The sequence below is a fragment of the Macaca nemestrina genome, chromosome 14 (assembly GCF_043159975.1).
Source record: "Macaca nemestrina isolate mMacNem1 chromosome 14, mMacNem.hap1, whole genome shotgun sequence".
NCBI classification, from domain to species: Eukaryota; Metazoa; Chordata; class Mammalia; order Primates; family Cercopithecidae; genus Macaca; species Macaca nemestrina.
Window position 1 is genome coordinate 75,565,401 of NC_092138.1, and position 16,239 is coordinate 75,581,639.

General features: G+C 42.0%; 1 long non-coding RNA gene across 3 annotated transcripts in view; it reads right to left on the bottom strand.

The window, feature by feature from the left end:
* Positions 1-4,045: 4,045 nt before the first annotated feature.
* LOC139358185 (uncharacterized) overlaps positions 4,046-16,239 on the bottom strand; it is a 40,422-nt gene continuing 28,228 nt past the window's right edge. For all 3 annotated transcript variants that reach the window (XR_011612763.1, XR_011612762.1, XR_011612760.1), the window contains exon 6: positions 4,046-4,836. This is a non-coding gene — a long non-coding RNA (uncharacterized lncRNA). The remainder of the gene's footprint in view (positions 4,837-16,239) is intronic.

Here is a 16,239-nt window from a genome sequence, read left to right on the forward strand (position 1 = left end):
GAAGTTCTGAAAAGTACATTTCCATGGAAGCCACCATTATCATTTGAAGAGGGAATGAAAATAAATGTTTAATCCAACACTTTTTTCTTTTCGTTGTTTTTTTTTTTTTTTTTTTTTTTTTTTTGAGACGGAGTTTTGCTCTTGTTGCCTAGGCTAGAGTGCAATGGCGTGCTCTCAGCTCACCACAACCTCCGCCTCCTGGGTTCAAGTGATTCTCCTGCCTCAGCCTCCCGAGTAGCTGGGATTACAGGCGCCCACCACCACGCCTGGCTAATTTTGTATTTTTAGTAGAGATGAGGTTTCTCCATGTTGGTCAGGCTGGTCTTGAACTCCTGACCTCTGGTGATCCACCCACCTCAGCCTCCCAAGGTGCTGGGATTACAGGCGTGAGCCACCGTGCCTGGCCTAACATGTTTAATAAGAAGTCTAGTTTATTCTCAACAACTATAACCTGCCCTCTACCCCTACTACTACATTAAAATTGTTGTTGGTCTAGTTAGCAATGAACTTCTGGGTTACTAAATATAATTGTTATTATTAATAAATAAATTATTAATTATTAATGACCCCTTAGAACAAAGTGCAAAAGAGAGAGAGAGCAAAATAAGAAAAGAGATAAAAGATTGGGAGGTAGTGGTATTGAGGAAGCTGGAGAAAGAGGCGTATGTGTATAGAAGAGGCAGAAAGGAGATAAAGGAAGAGAAATTTTGGAGAAAGAACAGAGATGGGTAAAAAAAGATTTCTATCAAGTTTTGTTCAGTAGTGTGCAATTACCCCTTCATCTCTCCCACAAAACCTTCAGTAAAATTCCATGTTATTCATTGATAACATCGGCATTGATTTTGACAGTTATTTGGGACACCCATTGCCCAGAGATTCACGTTATAGAGAGTATAAGGGAGAATACAGAATGTCAGGAGTCCAATTGCCTCAGTTACTCAAGAGCCTCATCAATTCTCTACAGCCTGTATTACCGGTCACCTTTCTCCTCTTCTTGAAACAGTCTTCCCTTGGCTTCTATGATGCCACACTTCCTGGTTTTCCAAAGACTTTTCTAACTTATTTTATCACTCATTTTGTGGAGTCCTCTTCCTTTTCCTCATTCTTCAAATACTGGTGGACGTCAGGGTTTCTTCATGGCTTCATTTTCCCCTGTCCACCCAACTCTTCTATTGCTATCTATAAATTCAACACCCTGATGACTCCCAGATCTTTTTTCAAAGGCCAGGCTTCCTATATGAGTTCTAAACACTTATATCCAATAGCCTACTGGACAGTTCCACTTGGATGTCCCATAAGCATTCCAAACTCAAAACAGGATCCATCAGCATCCCATTATCCCATGTCCCAAAACCATTCCCCTTCTTGCATCCCCTATGAATAACCACACAGTTACTCAAGGCAGAAATCTTGTTCCTATCCTTGGCTCCTTTCTCCCTCTCCCACCAATCAGTAATCACCAAGTCCAATCAATCTTAACTGTTCAGATCTCCAGACTTTGCCATTTTCTTTCCACCCCCTCACCAGTACCTTAACCCACTTCATCATCACCTTTCACCAGATTACTCTAACAGCCTTTAAACTGGTCATTTATTGCTAGTCTTACCTCCAACCCTCCTCCATACTAAGTTCTTTATGCTATAGCAATAGTGTTTTTTATAAAAGGTAAATATAACTATCAACCCTTGCTTAAAATATTTCAATGATTCCTCCATCGCCTGCAAGTTCAAGTCCAGACCTCTACAGTGGTATACAAAGTCATTCATAACCCACCTCCAGCATCATGCCTTGCCATCCATTCTCATAATCTACATCTGGTTCTACCAAATTCACTCTATTGTGAACTTGCTCAGGTCTTTCTTTCTTCCACAAGTACCACTCTTTTCACCGTGCTGCCCCCATTCTCCTGGCTAATTCCAACTCACCTCTCAGAGATTAGATTATATATAATTTCTCTGAACCCTACCATTGAGTTCAGTGTTAATCTTAGGTTCTACCCACACCCCATTGCTTACACTTTCTACTCAACACTTTTCCCACTGCGTGATAATTGTCTATTTTCTTGTGGTGGTTTTAAAACACATCTGCATATTGACACTTGTCCAGTGAAGAGGTGGAATCTAATTCTCCTCTCCTTGAATATGAGTGGGATTTTGTCACTGTCATGAGAAATGGAATCCAGCAGGAGTGATGCTGTGTGGCTTTTGAAGCAAGGTCAGAGGAAGCCATGCACTTTCTGCAGGTTTATCTTGGAACCTGATCACTCTGCACTGAAGAAGGGGAAAGGCTGCAGACAGACTACATTTCAGTCTTGTGGCCACAGCACCAGCCAGGTCTCAGCTGACAGCCAGCATCAACCTCCAGACAGGTTACTGAGCAGGCCTTCGGGTGACCCCAGCCCTCCGCCTTTAAACTTCCTCAGAAGACATGGAGCAGGAATGAGTTGATGAGATGAGCCCTGCCCAAATTAGAGATTTGTGAGCAAAATAAATTATTATTTTTTTTTCCAGTATTAAGTTTGGGTGTCTTTTTATGTGGCCATACATGCCAGAAGCACTTTCCATTTTCCTAGCACATTCCTGAAGGTAAGGACAGTGGCTAGTTAACTAACGTATATCCAGCACCTGGCACGTAATAGGTTCACATAATGTGAATAGAACATGGATGAGAGCATAAAATGTGGTTTCAGATTTTGGAAAGTAAGTTCAGGCTGGGTGTAGTGGTTCATGCCTTTAATACCAGCACTTTGGGAAGCCGAGGGCAGGTGTATCACCTGAGGTCAGGAGTTCGAGACCAGCCTGGCCAACATGATGAAACCTGTCTCTACTGAAAATACAAAAATTAGCCATGGTGGTAGGTGCCTGTAATCCCAGCTACTTGAGAGGCTGAAGAACGAGACTCACTTGAACCTGGGAGGCTGAGGTTGCAGTGATCCAAGATAGTGCCGCTGCACTCCAGCCTGGGTGACAGAGTGAGACTTCATCTCAAAAAAACAAAACAAAACAAAACAAAAAGAAAAGTAAGTTCAGGCCAGGCATGGTGGCTCATGCCTATAATCTCAGCACTTTGGGAAGCCAAGGCGGGTGGATCACCTGAGGCCAGGAGTTCAAGACCAGCCTGGCCAACATGGTGAAACCCTGTCTCTACTAAAAATACAAAAATTAGCCGGGCATGGGGGCGTGTACCTATAATACCAACTACTTGGGAGGCTGAGGCAGGAGAATTGCTTGAACCTGGGAGGTGGAGGTTGCAGTGAGCCGAGACTGTACCACTGCACCTCAGCTTAGGCAACAGAGCGAGAGTCCATCTCAAAAAAAAAGAAAAGTGAAAGAAAAAAGAAAAGTAAGTTCAGAGGAAGAATGAGTTCCACTGAAAAGATGGAGACCATTTTGAGATTTGGGGAAGGAATATGAATAAAAACAGATGCTATTGACATAGGTTTCATAGCTAAAAGTGGGCTTTTGCTTTCTGTATCATTCTTTTTTTTTTGAGATGGGGTCTTGCTCTATTGCCCAGGCTGGAGTGCAGTGACCCAATGTCAGCTCACTGCAACCTCTGCCTCCCAGGTTCAAGTGATTCTCCTGCCTCACCCTCCCAAGTAGCTGGGATTACAGGCTCACACCACCATGCCCGGCTAATTTTTGTATTTTTAGTAGAGATGGGGTTTCACCATCTTGGCTAGGCTGGTCTTGAACTCCTGACCTTGGGTGATCTGCCCGCCTTGGTCTCCCAAAGTGCTGGGATTACAGGCATAAGCCACCACGCCTGGCCCTTCCTGGACCATTCAATGTTTATGGGAGAAGAAACAATATGCCAATCTTTATTTGACTAAAGGTTTGTTTCAGTGTCCTTAACTGTAGAACTTAGTTGCCCAGAATGAGAAAAATCACATCCTGCTATAACTCATGGTCTCAGAATGTACAGATATGAATCTGAGGAACAATTTATAAAATAATTTCATTTATTCTATATGAAGAGGAGAGCCTTAAAGACTGTATAAAATTTAAGAGCTATGAATAGCTGATAAAAAGCAGAATCCCTAACCTTCCCTTAGCTCTTTGGGGATTTTCTTTGCTTTCTTGAGTTAACTTATAGTTATTGCCTGTCAACTCCCTTCCAAGAACATTACCCATAACCTTCTGTGGTCTATATATAAAATCCTGGCTTCCATTCTTTCCTAAGACAATTTCCCATGAGGATATCTGTGGTTAATTGTGTGTGTGTGTGTGTGTGTGTGTGTATTTGTGTGCGCGCGTGCTGCTAGCAGCTGTACAGATTAACAGTTTGGTAAAACTAGAAAAACAGCCTCACCATGCACTATCTAGTCATATTGTCTTTATCTTACATCCAAAAGGCACCTTCTCTGGGGAGAACCACAATGTCAAGATTTCAAGCTGGCCAAGCCCAAGCCAGACAGTCATGGATCAGTTGGTTATCGGGTACCTCTGGGGATATCTGAATGCTTCCTGTCCACACCTATAAATGGCTATAGGAATCCTGAAGACTAGATTTGTCTGAAAGTTGGATCAGATGTAGCAAGAAGTATTGCTAATTGGAATTCATAAGGGTAGCTGCTTAGTGAGTCAGCGCATCACAGGAAAGGGAGTGAGATTTCACTCCTCTGAGAAATACCTTTGGCAGAATTCTATCATTATTTATGACTTGGATTCCAGGATACACGAAGAAGGGATGGGGGACAGAGTGTTTGCAGATGGAAGAAATAACATTGCCTCAGAGCCAAATGTTCAATTTTTCTCCGACACCAATCAATATGCGATTTGATTGCCACAGTTAGTGCTAATGTTTATTCAGTGACAATCTAGGAGACGTTTCCACCTGAAGAAAGAAAAAAAAGTATATATACTTTTACACGTTTATAAAAAAGTATGTAAATATACACACATATACATATACATATGAATATGTACTTATTCACCTTATTAGATAATTCAGATTCCTTTGTTGTTCATAATCAATTGGAAAATCTGTTCTGGGTACAGTTAGTACATTATTTTATTTTCTTTTTATTTTTCAAGGTGGAGTCTTGCTCTGTCACTCAAGCTGGAGTGCAGTGGTCTGATCTCAGCTCACTACAACCTCTGCCTCCCAGGTTCAAATTATTCTCCTACTTCAGCCTTCCGAGTAGCTGGGATTACAGGTGCCTGCCACCATGCCCAGCTAATATTGGTATTCTTAGTAGAGATGGGGTTTCACCACGTTGGCCAGGATGGTCTCGAGCTCCTGACCTCAAGTGATCTGCTGACCTCGGCCTCCCAAAGTGCTGGGATTATAGGCATGAGCCACTGTGCCCGACAGTACGTTATTTTAATTCCTTCCTCACACATTCAGCAAGCATTTGGAGGTCCCGTATGTGTAAGGCACTGCGTTAGACACTTGGGAAACACGAATGAGTAGGGCAAAGTTCTAGCCCTCAGGAAATTTGAGAAAGCCCAACATCTGAGGGAAAATTTTAGCACAACATTAGAATCTTTAGCACATAGGATCATTGATTATTTGGTATTCCAATAAATCACTGAATAAATAGATTTCATAGTCTTAAAGACACATAATAGGTACAAGACAAAAATATTCCTTAATTTCATGAGTCTAATTAGAGTACCTTTTGGCCACTACTCACTATCTTCCTGCATGGGCATGGGGTGTGGTTAAATACTTAGCAGTAATAGTAAGCATTCTTCAAGTTACTTCACGTAACAATAATGAATAAATAATACAGATAGGCTGGGCGTGGTGGCTCAACGCCTGTAATCCCAGCACTTGGGAGGCCAAGGCAGGTGGATCACAAGGTCAGGAGTTCGAGACCAGCCAGACCAACATGGTGAAACCCCATCTCTACTAAAAAAATACAAAATTAGCCAGCTGTGGTGGCACATGCCTGTAATTCCAGCTACTTGGGAGGCTGAGGCAGGAGAATCGCTTGAACCTGGGAGGCAGAGGTTGTAGTGAGCTGAGATCGTGCCATTGCACTCCAGCCTGGGCAATAAGAGTGAAACTCCATCTCAAAAAAAAAATATATATATATATATATACACACACACACACACACACATATATATACACACATACATACATATATATATATAAAATCTTGATAGTCATTGTATTTGTTGTCCCTCAAAATGTTGTGTAAGGGCATGTATACATTTCATTTGAGTTATTGATTAAACTGCAAAGTTTTAGAGCCCTGTGGCATGCCATTATAGACCTCCTTTGAAGTTGCATTTGGCCCATTAATAATGTTTAATTAGCAATGGATCTGTCATCTTTTTTTTTTTTTTTTTTTTTTGGACTGAGTTTCACTCTTGTTGCCCAGGCTGGAGTGCAGTGGCACAATCTCGGCTCACTGCAAGCTCTGCCTCCCGGGTTCACGCCATACTTCTGCCTCGGCCTCCCCAGTAGCTGGGACTACAAGCACCTGCCACCACCACTCCTGGCTACTTTTTTGTATTTTTAATAGAGATGGGGTTTCTCCATGTTGGTCAGGCTGGTCTCGAACACCTGACCTCAGGTGAGCAGCCCACCGTGGCCTCCCACAGTGTGGGATTACAGGCGGGAGCCACCACGCCTGGCCTGGATCTGTTATCTTACCATTCAGTTTGAGTTCACTCCATCTTGTCTCAAGGAAACATTTTATCCTGACTGAAATCAAGATACACTATTTTAAAAAATCTATCTTCTCTCAGTGTCAACTCTATCGTGAAAGGAAATAAGGTTAGTTTGGCATGGCTTGTTCTTAGTAAACCCATGCTGTTTTCTGTGCTATGTGTTTACAAACCATCTGTTCACCATCTGATGCCAGAGACTGAACATCAAATTCACCAATTTTATGATTTTTTTTCCTGTCTTAAAAGTAAGATTTATTGCATGCAGAACTAAATTTAGTTTTATTTTTATTAATAAAACATAACAGATTTGGGCAAGACTTTGAATATAATACATTTGCAGATAAAAATATATGTTTATGGCTTGCGAGGGCCCTGATTCTATCACTACTTGAAAGTTGAGAAAACATGAGGCTCTAACCCATATGTTGCACCCCATGGGTTGCTATGCCACTATATCCATCACGGTGTTTGTGTGGTGTTTCCTTTGGTGTCCTTTGATGCTCCTATGTTTAATACTGGTGATAAGCACAAAGGCAGAGCCTAAACCTCAGACATACACAAGGGGTTGATGCAAATGATTTAATAATTGGTAGGAAAAGCAAGGTGACGTACTAGAAAGAAATTGCACCAAGATAGCAGCAGCCAAACAGCAGCTGTCCTATTCCAGTGTGGATGCACAATAAACACTACCTAGTAAGATGAGAAAGGCCAGCAGCAGCCTATATTATATTATTATATTGTACCCCACCCTGACCCCCAATATGTAATGTAAATTCCGTAGTTTATGGAATGAAACCAAATAAGCCCACATTTCCAACCACTACCACCTTTTTTTTTTTTTTTTAATTAAAAGCAATAATTGTGAAGGGAAAGTGAAGGTAAAATTTTGCTCTTGTAACATTGATTTTGTTTCTTTTTTGAAACGGAGTTTCGCTCTCATTGCCCAGGCTGGAGCACAGTGGCGCAATCTCGGCTCACTGTAACCTCCGCCTCCTGAGTTCAAGTGATTTTCCTGCCTCAGCTTCCTAGCTGGGACTACAGGCATGTACCATCATGCCTGGCTAATTTTTGTATTTTTAGTAGAGACGGGGTTTCACCATGTTGACCAGGCTGGTCTCGAACTCCTGACTTCAGGTGATCCGCCCGCCTTGGCCTGCCAAAGTGCTGGGATTGCAGGCGTGAGCCCCCACACCTGGCCTTTATTTTTATATTTAATGTGCTCTGGACCATGAAGATAAGAGCAGAAAGAGTGACGGAAAGTAAAACAACTAACTCCTGCTGCACCTTGAGCTGGTCTGCCCGCCTCAATGAAGCAGGCAGTTGAATTTGTGTGTCGATCCAAACAAATCCACACTGCATTGGTTTTCCCTCTCATGCCTTGCAATTTCATGTTTCAGGAATTTTCTATTCCTTCATGTAGGAAGCTGACAATCACAAATGAGCGCCCTTAGAGTTTTTTCTAATGTTTATGTGCCTAACTATGCTTCATCCCACACCCTTTTTATCTTCTCTCCTTCAGAAAAATTCTAACTGGACACCATGGAGTGAGTTTGCCTCTCTAGTTCAGATTATATTTACAAAATTGCTAGAAAAACACCAACATTGCCTCACTCCCAGAAAAAAATATTACAAAGCAAGTCTCCTCTGTACAGCCAAATTACTGTCATGATCACACAGGAAACAAATGCACTTACCCTCTCTTCTTCTCAAATTCTTAAGTAATCGAGGGCAAGGACCAAGAGAAAGAAAAACAAAAGTTGCTTTGATTGGGAAAAAAATTTTTTTTTTTTTTTTGGAGACAGAATCTTACTCTGTCGCCTAGGCTGGAGGGCAGTGGCACCATCTCGGCTCACTGCAAGCTCCGCCTCCCGGGTTCACACCATTCTCCTGCCTCAACCTCCCGAGTAGCTGGGACCACAGGTGCCTACCACCACCCCCAGCTAATTTTTTTGTATTTTTAGTAAAGACGGGGTTTCACCGTGTCAGCCAGGATGATCTCGATCTCCTGACTTTGTGATCCACCCGCTTCGGCCTCCCAAAGTGTTGGGATTACATTGCGGTGAGCTACCGCACCCGGCCGGGAAAAATATTTTGAGAAGCATTACGAAGATGTGCGGTGTCTGACATAGTAAATTTTACTTAACCAGAATATTCAGGGAATTGGGGCTCTAGTTTTTGTTTTTGCTTGTTTACTTGCTTTTGTTTTAAATTCCCTAGTTTAAAAGATGCTGGATTACTATATGATTCCATTTTCACGTTATTCTGGAAAAGGCAAAGCTCAAGTGTCAGAGAATACATCTGTGGTTTCCAGGGTTTAAAGGTGAGAGGAAGCGTTGACTACAAAGAGACAGCACAAGGTGCTTTTTCAAGTGTGGAGCAATTCTGCCTTTTAATTTTGGTGGCGATTCCACGATTGTATGCATGTTTCAAAACACGTGGAAATACACACTAAAAAGAGTGAATTTTTCTGTAGTACAATTAAAAATAAACAAATGAGGTAAAATTTTAAGTTGTGTGATGAAGAAGGAAGACTACTGAATTGCGATTCAAGTGACCTAAGGTGACTCCTGCTCGTTCTATCCCCCTTTCTGGCACTAAAGACAAATGTACTTTTGCTTTTATTCTTATCACTAGAAATCTTTCTAAAATTACTTTAGGGTATGTGCCTGCTGTAGGAAGTAGAACATTCAAGACGAAAACATCAACTGCCCTTGGTGTTTCAGTCTTTGGGACCTCTTTGTCACATTCTGGGATATGGAAGGTAACTTCCAGTATCCCAGTATCCAGCTGGGGAGCCAGCTGAATGCTCACCCCTCCCTGTCCTTCCCTGGTGCTTTACACCTCCACAAGCTATCATATTTTAATAGATTTACCAAAGTCTTAACGCATTTAATTATTTATACGTTTTATTGTAAGCAAAATTAACAATTCCGTTCTTAGATGCACTTAATGAGTTCAATAATCAAGCACTTGAGAGAGCAACATACGGTTCTGTGATTGGATTCAGCAACACAGAGACAGCTAGACTGAACTGTCCTCCTGCACACATTCTCTGCAACTCTCAGCTCTGCCTCCTTTTCCTGTAAACAGCTCTTATGCTAGAGCAGGTATCTCCAACAGTGGATCAAGAGAAATCCTCCTATTAGACAGTCATGCATTGTTAACTGTCATGCACTGAGGTGTTCTTTGTTATAAAAATATTTCTCGTATGCTTTTACAGCTTCATGAATGATATATCCTCGGCATTTCTATATAGTTAGTCCCAGGGTATTTTTACCTATCTCATTCCCAATTCGTTTTCTATTTCATCAGTGTTCTCTGTCTTTAGACTTGGTCTCCTGGACTCTCTGTTCTGTTTCACTAGCTTGTCCTGTATGATTTTTTTTTTTTTTTTTTGAGACGGAGTCTTGCTCTGTCGCCCAGGCTGGAGTGCAGTGGCCAGATCTCAGCTCACTGCAAGCTCCACCTCCCAGGTTTACGCCATTCTCCTGCCTCAGCCTCCTGAGTAGCTGGGACTACAGGCGCCCGCCACCTCGCCCGGCTAGTTTTTTGTATTTTTTAGTAGAGATGGGGTTTCACCGTGTTAGCCAGGATGGTCTCGATCTCCTGACCTCGTGATCCACCCGTCTCGGCCTCCCAAAGTGCTGGGATTACAGGCTTGAGCCACCATCCTGTATGATTTTTTTTAGGGCTCATTTATACAGTTAAGCCATTTTTGCTTCTGATAACTTTTGATGATGTAAACTGGTACGCAATCACTGGATGATAGCATATTGATTGATGACAGTTATCAAGTGAAAATTTTGCCCAGCAGAACCTTGGTGCAGTGTGTCTAAGCATTTTAAAGATAGATAGAGAGACAGACAGACAGGCAGATAGATAGATAACAGTATCTTTCACATTTCATTTGTTTCTGGTGATACCCAAGTTCCAGAGTTTCTAGCAGCGACTGTAGATCTATACAAAATGGGGAGGAAAAGTCTTCCAGTCAGAGGTTATCCCTGGCTCCTCCTTCTCCATCACCCTTCACCTCCTACTGGTTGCCACCTCTTGTCAGCTCCCTCACTTCTCTGTGTCACTCTGTCCCTGCCCCCCTGGAAAAGGCTTCGACCCTCTCTATTCCTGGACCACAGCCACTTGCCTAAGGAACCTGGCCATGGAAAGTACTCAGTAAATATTGGATGGCTGGCTGGCTGCATGAATGGATGGAGGAAAAGGAAGGAAGGGAGGGAGGGAGGGAGGGAGAGAGGGAGGGAGACTGTAAACAAGAAAATAAGAAAAATTTAAAAAAAGGAATAGTTCTTTTTGATGTCATGTGGACAGAGTACTTGGAAATCAGAAATGACCAGGCTATGAAGCATCTAATTTCCCAGCTCTCTGGACAGGAGAATGAGCCCAAACAAATAATTTTTTCCCACCCCAAGGTTTCCCACTATTCCTGCTATCCATGTGGATAGTCAGCATTTGGCGATTAACAGTATTTCACATTGCACCAACACAAAGTAGAGAAACAAATCAATCTCTCACGTGGTCCTCTGGGAAGGTGGTGGGGCGTGCCTCTTACTGGCAGGCTCCGCCCACCTCCATACTCACAGCTCCCTATATAGCCCTCATGCATATGGCTGCATGAGTCATCCTGACCCTTAGTAAGCTTTGTTGCCTGATTTCCTGTTCTTTCAAATGAGAAAGCTCTACCACATCATTTCTCAGAGAGACCTAAGTCCTTCTCACCTGCCTGGGAGTCTGAAACCTCTGCCCTGGAAAGCCATGCTAGCCAAAAGATCAGCAGCCGGGGCTACATATTGATAAACTAACTAAAGTAACAAAGTTTAAGCGAGAAATTCACTCTTAAAACCATCGCTCTCTTTGTTGGTAGAAATGGAGCCCCTCACATAAAACTATGTTGATCATAGTTCTGTTAACTAAGAATTTTTTTTTTTTTTTCTAAACTGCTGCTGTTTATTCCAGTAGTCTGATACTAGAACTTGATCATGTTTATACAGGTCAATGTTTTTTGGCATTACTTCATATGAGAGTAAGCCCCATAAAGTGAATTTAATGTGTGTGGGTGCATGTTATTAGCTGCTGACATTGCCTTTAATATTTTCTGTTTGCTGCAGCTGTATACCACGGTGTAAAGAGGGACCACTTTTCCCTTCTCCGGGTGCGGGTGTGAGGCAATCGAAGTAGGCTGTATCCGGCTTTTTGCCTCACAGAGAATCTTCTGTGTAAACCAGCTAAGAAGGTGAAAAGTCAATTGCCCATGGCCAAAAGCTTAGCAGGCTTTCCCCAAAGACAGAGAAACTCTTTCCTACCACCTTCAGCCAAGGCATGAACGGGGTTATAGTCCTGGCCTCAAACAGTTCCAACAATTTAGAGGTTATACAATGATCAGCAAAAACAGTATGGCCAAAGAGGAAGACTGAAAAGTTCATACAATTCTAGGCTCTATGAGGTAAGGACAGTGTCTTTTTTAAAACCTACTCATAGGCCGGGCTCAATGGCTCACGCCTGTAATCCTAGCACTTTGGGAGGCCGAGGCGGGCAGATTGCCTGAGCTCGTGAGTTCGAGACCAATCTGGGCAACACGGTGAAACCCCGTCTCTACTAAAAATACAAAAAACTTAGCCGGGGCGTGGAGGCGTGCACCTGTAGTACCAGCTACTCGGGAGGCTGAGGCAGGAGAATCGCTTGAAGCTGGAAGGCGGAGGCTGCAGTGAGCCGAGATCATGCCACTGCACTCCAGCCTGGGCGACAGAGCGAGACTCCATCTCAAAAAAATAAAATAAAATAAAATAAAATAAAATAAAATAAAATAAAATAAAAGCTACTCATTAGGTGCTCAGTAGTGTGCAAATGTGGGTTCCTAATTAATAAGCCTTGTTTGTTGATAAATGGAAAGGCATTCTCATACACATTATTGATAATCCAGGAGGAACTGTGATTCAAGGTATAAAGTTGAAGGTGGAAACCAGAAAACAAGTCCTATGTGTTCTTATTATGAAAAAAAGACATTTTTCAATAGCCAATTATTATAGTGACAATGTGTTACCAAAATAATAAGAAAACAAGTGTTAAAACATTTTAGCAGAACTGGATTTTCAGTTAAATAGATCTCTTGCTGTTTCAATCCTTAAAAAAACAAAAAGTACAAAAAGTATCTTTTCTAAAACTGAAAACTGACTGCAAGGGAGAGAAGAGACTCTCATGTAAGAATTTGGCTCAACTGCCAACTCACCGGTATATATAATTCCAATAGATTAATCTGCCATTTTGATTTGAAGACGCCAATGGAGAGACGTATTTAGTGCTTACAATTGCACCTTCTATCTGCATTCACCATAGACCTGTAGTAGAAAGCCATGCTCTCAGCCTGTACCTGCTCCATTCCTAGCGTAATGATTTTTTGGCCAAATTTAGGACCCTTAGTGTCAGCTAACCATGTTGTCTCCACTAGTCCTACTGTGTTGCAGGAATGTGGAGACACAAAGCTGAGCAGACGACCGTCAGTAAGATCCTACCTGCTTTAGTTCTCAGTGCCAAGGAGATCCTGTAGTGAGTGATGGCTCGTTGGACTGAATTATAAGACAAACTCAGAAAGTTATTTGAAAATATGAGTGTGGCTGGGCGTGGTGGCTCACACCTATAATCCCAGCACTTTGGGAGGCCGAGGCAGGTAGATCACCTGAGGTTGGGATTTCGAGGCCAGCCTGACCAAAGAAAGATGGAGAAACCCCGTCTTTACTAAAAATACAAAATTAGCCAGGTGTGGTGGCACAATGCCTGTAATCCCAGTTACTCAGGAGGCTGAGGTAGGAGAATCGCTTGAACCCAGGAGGCAAGAGATTGCAGTGAGCAGAGATTGCGCCATTGCACTCCAGCTTCGGCAACAAGAAACTCCGTTTCAAAAAAAGAAAGAGAAAGAAAATGTAAGTGTAACTTCAGTTCCCCAAACTGGTCAGTCTTTTCTTTCCTTTTTTTTCTTTTTGATGGACAATTTCAAGAAATAAAAAAATAAAATGTAACAGACATGTTTGAAGTTCTTTCCAATTTTATTTCCTTCCTCTCCCTTGAATTTGGTGTTTATTAATCCCATACAAGCTTTTTATATTTTCTATATAGAAGTGTCCATAATCAATAACTAGAATTCTTTTGTATGTTCCAGTCTTTATATGTGGTATCATACTGACATTGTAGACATCTTTCTGTAACTTGCCCTTGCACAAATTATGTTTTTGAGATTTATACTGTTGATAATGCAGTTACTCATTTTCTTTATAATATTCATTTTCTTTGTAATTTCATTTGCAAGTGGCCAGATGCAGTGGCTCACACCTGTAATCCCTGCACTTTGGGAGGCCGAGGCGGGTGGATCACTTGAGGTCAGGAGTTCAAGACCAGCCTGGCCAACATGGTGAAACCCCATCTCTACTAAAAATACAAACAATTAGCCGGGCGTGATGGCAGATACCTGTAATCCCAGCTACTCAGGAGGCTGAGGCAAGAGAATCGCTTGAACATGGGAGGCAGAGGTTGTAGTAAGCTGAGATCACGCCACTGCACTCCAGCCTGGGCCACAGAGTGAGACTCCGTCTCAAAAAAACAAAATAAAATAAGTAATTTCATTTGCTTTGTAATATTCCAATGAATGAATTAATCAACTATCCATTCTTCTCTTAAGGGACATTTTATATTATTTTCTATTTTTGGTTCTCATCATCATAACTGTCATGAATATTTTGACATGTCCTTTTATGCGTACATACAAGAGCTTCTTTAGAATGTATGCCCAGAGTGAACTTGCTTTGTAATCTTGACTTTTATGATATTGCCAAACAGAATCAAGTTACACTAACATCAATAGTAGACGAGATTTTCTGTGGCTCAGCATCTTTGACACTACATACATAAAAATTTCTCTTTGTAGAGTTGGGGTCTCTCTATGTTGTCCCGCTGTTCTTGAACTCCTAGCCTGAAGTCATCCTTCCACCTCAGCCTCCCAAAGCTGGGAATCAGGCCTGAGCCACCACACCTGGCTGACAAAACTTGATATTATTGGTCTTTTAAATGTTTCCAATCAAATAAGTGTGAAACAACTTTTTGTTGTTTTAATTAGTATTTTTCCATGATTACCAGTGAGGGTAAAAATCTTCTCACATTAGCCATTCAATTTTCCTCTTCCAGGAATTGCCAAGTTATGTCTTGTTTCATTTTATATTGTATCATTAAAATGTATCACTTGTCTTTGTTTTATTGATTTATAATGTTAAATGTTCTGAACACTAATCCTTTGTCTGTCTTTGAGTTGTAAATATCTTTCTAGTCTGCGCCTTGTCTTTTCACTTTCATGTTTTCTATTGTTAATGCACAGTTTTGTGTGCTTACTCATTTTTGTTTGTTTGTTTTTTGAGGCGGAGTCTCTCTCTGTTGCCCAGGCTGAAGTGCAGTGGCGCAATCTTGGCTCACGGCAACCTCCACCTCCCAGGTTCAAGCGATTCTCCTGCCTCAGCCTCCCAAGTTGCTGGGATTACAAGCACCCACCACCATGCCCAGCTAATTTTTTGTACTTTTAGTAGAGATGGGGTTTCACCACAGTGGCCAGGCTGGTCTCAAACTCCTGACCTCAAGTGGTCCGCCTGCCTTGGCCTCCCAAAGTGCTGGGATTATAGGCATAAGCCACCGTGCCCGGCCTATGATTTTCAATAAAGTTTTATATTTTGCTCTGTAAAACTTTTGCATGTCTTTTTTTTTTTTTTTTTTTTTTTTTTTTTTTTTTAACCACTGTAAATGGTATCTTTTATCAAATTAATGTTGGTCCTTTGTTGGTGGTGATAGAAATAAAATTGATTATTGTATAATTGCAGTTTTTTTCTCCCAGCTGTTCTCACTTAAAAGGGTTAGTAATTTGTAAGTTATCTTGAAATTTTCTTGTACACAATAACATTGTCTTATATCTTATGACTTCTTGTCTTACTGTGGGGGGCTAGGACTCGATAAATTAAATGTATAATAGAAAAGCAAGTAGCCAGAAGGCTTGTTCTATTCCTGATTATAAAGAGAATTTCTGGCCCAGCACAGTGGCTCACACCTGTAATCCCAACACTTTGGGAGGCCAAGGCGGGGGCATCACTTGAGGCCAGGAGTTTGAGACCAGTTTGGCCAAAATAGTGAAACTTCAACAATTAGCCTGGCATGGTGGCCCGTGCCTGTAATCCCAGCTATTTGGAAGGCTGAGGCATGAGAGAATCACTTGAATCTGGGAGGCAGAGGTTGCAGTGAGCTGAGATCCCACCACTGCACTCCAGGCTGGGCAACAGAGTGAGACTCCATCTCAAAAAACAAACAAAAAAAAAGATTTGAGAATCACGCCTGTAATCCTAGCACTTTGGGAGGCCAAGGCCAGTGGATCACAGGGTCAAGAGTTCAAGACCAGCGTGGCCAACATGGTGAAACCCCATCTCTACTAAAGATACAAATCAGCTGGGCGTGGTGGCACATGTCTGAAATCCCAGAAATTCAGGAGGCTGAGGCAGGAGAATTGCCTGAACCCGGGAAGTGGAGGCTGCAGTGAGCCAAGATTGCACCATTGCACTCCAGCCTGGGCAACAGGGCA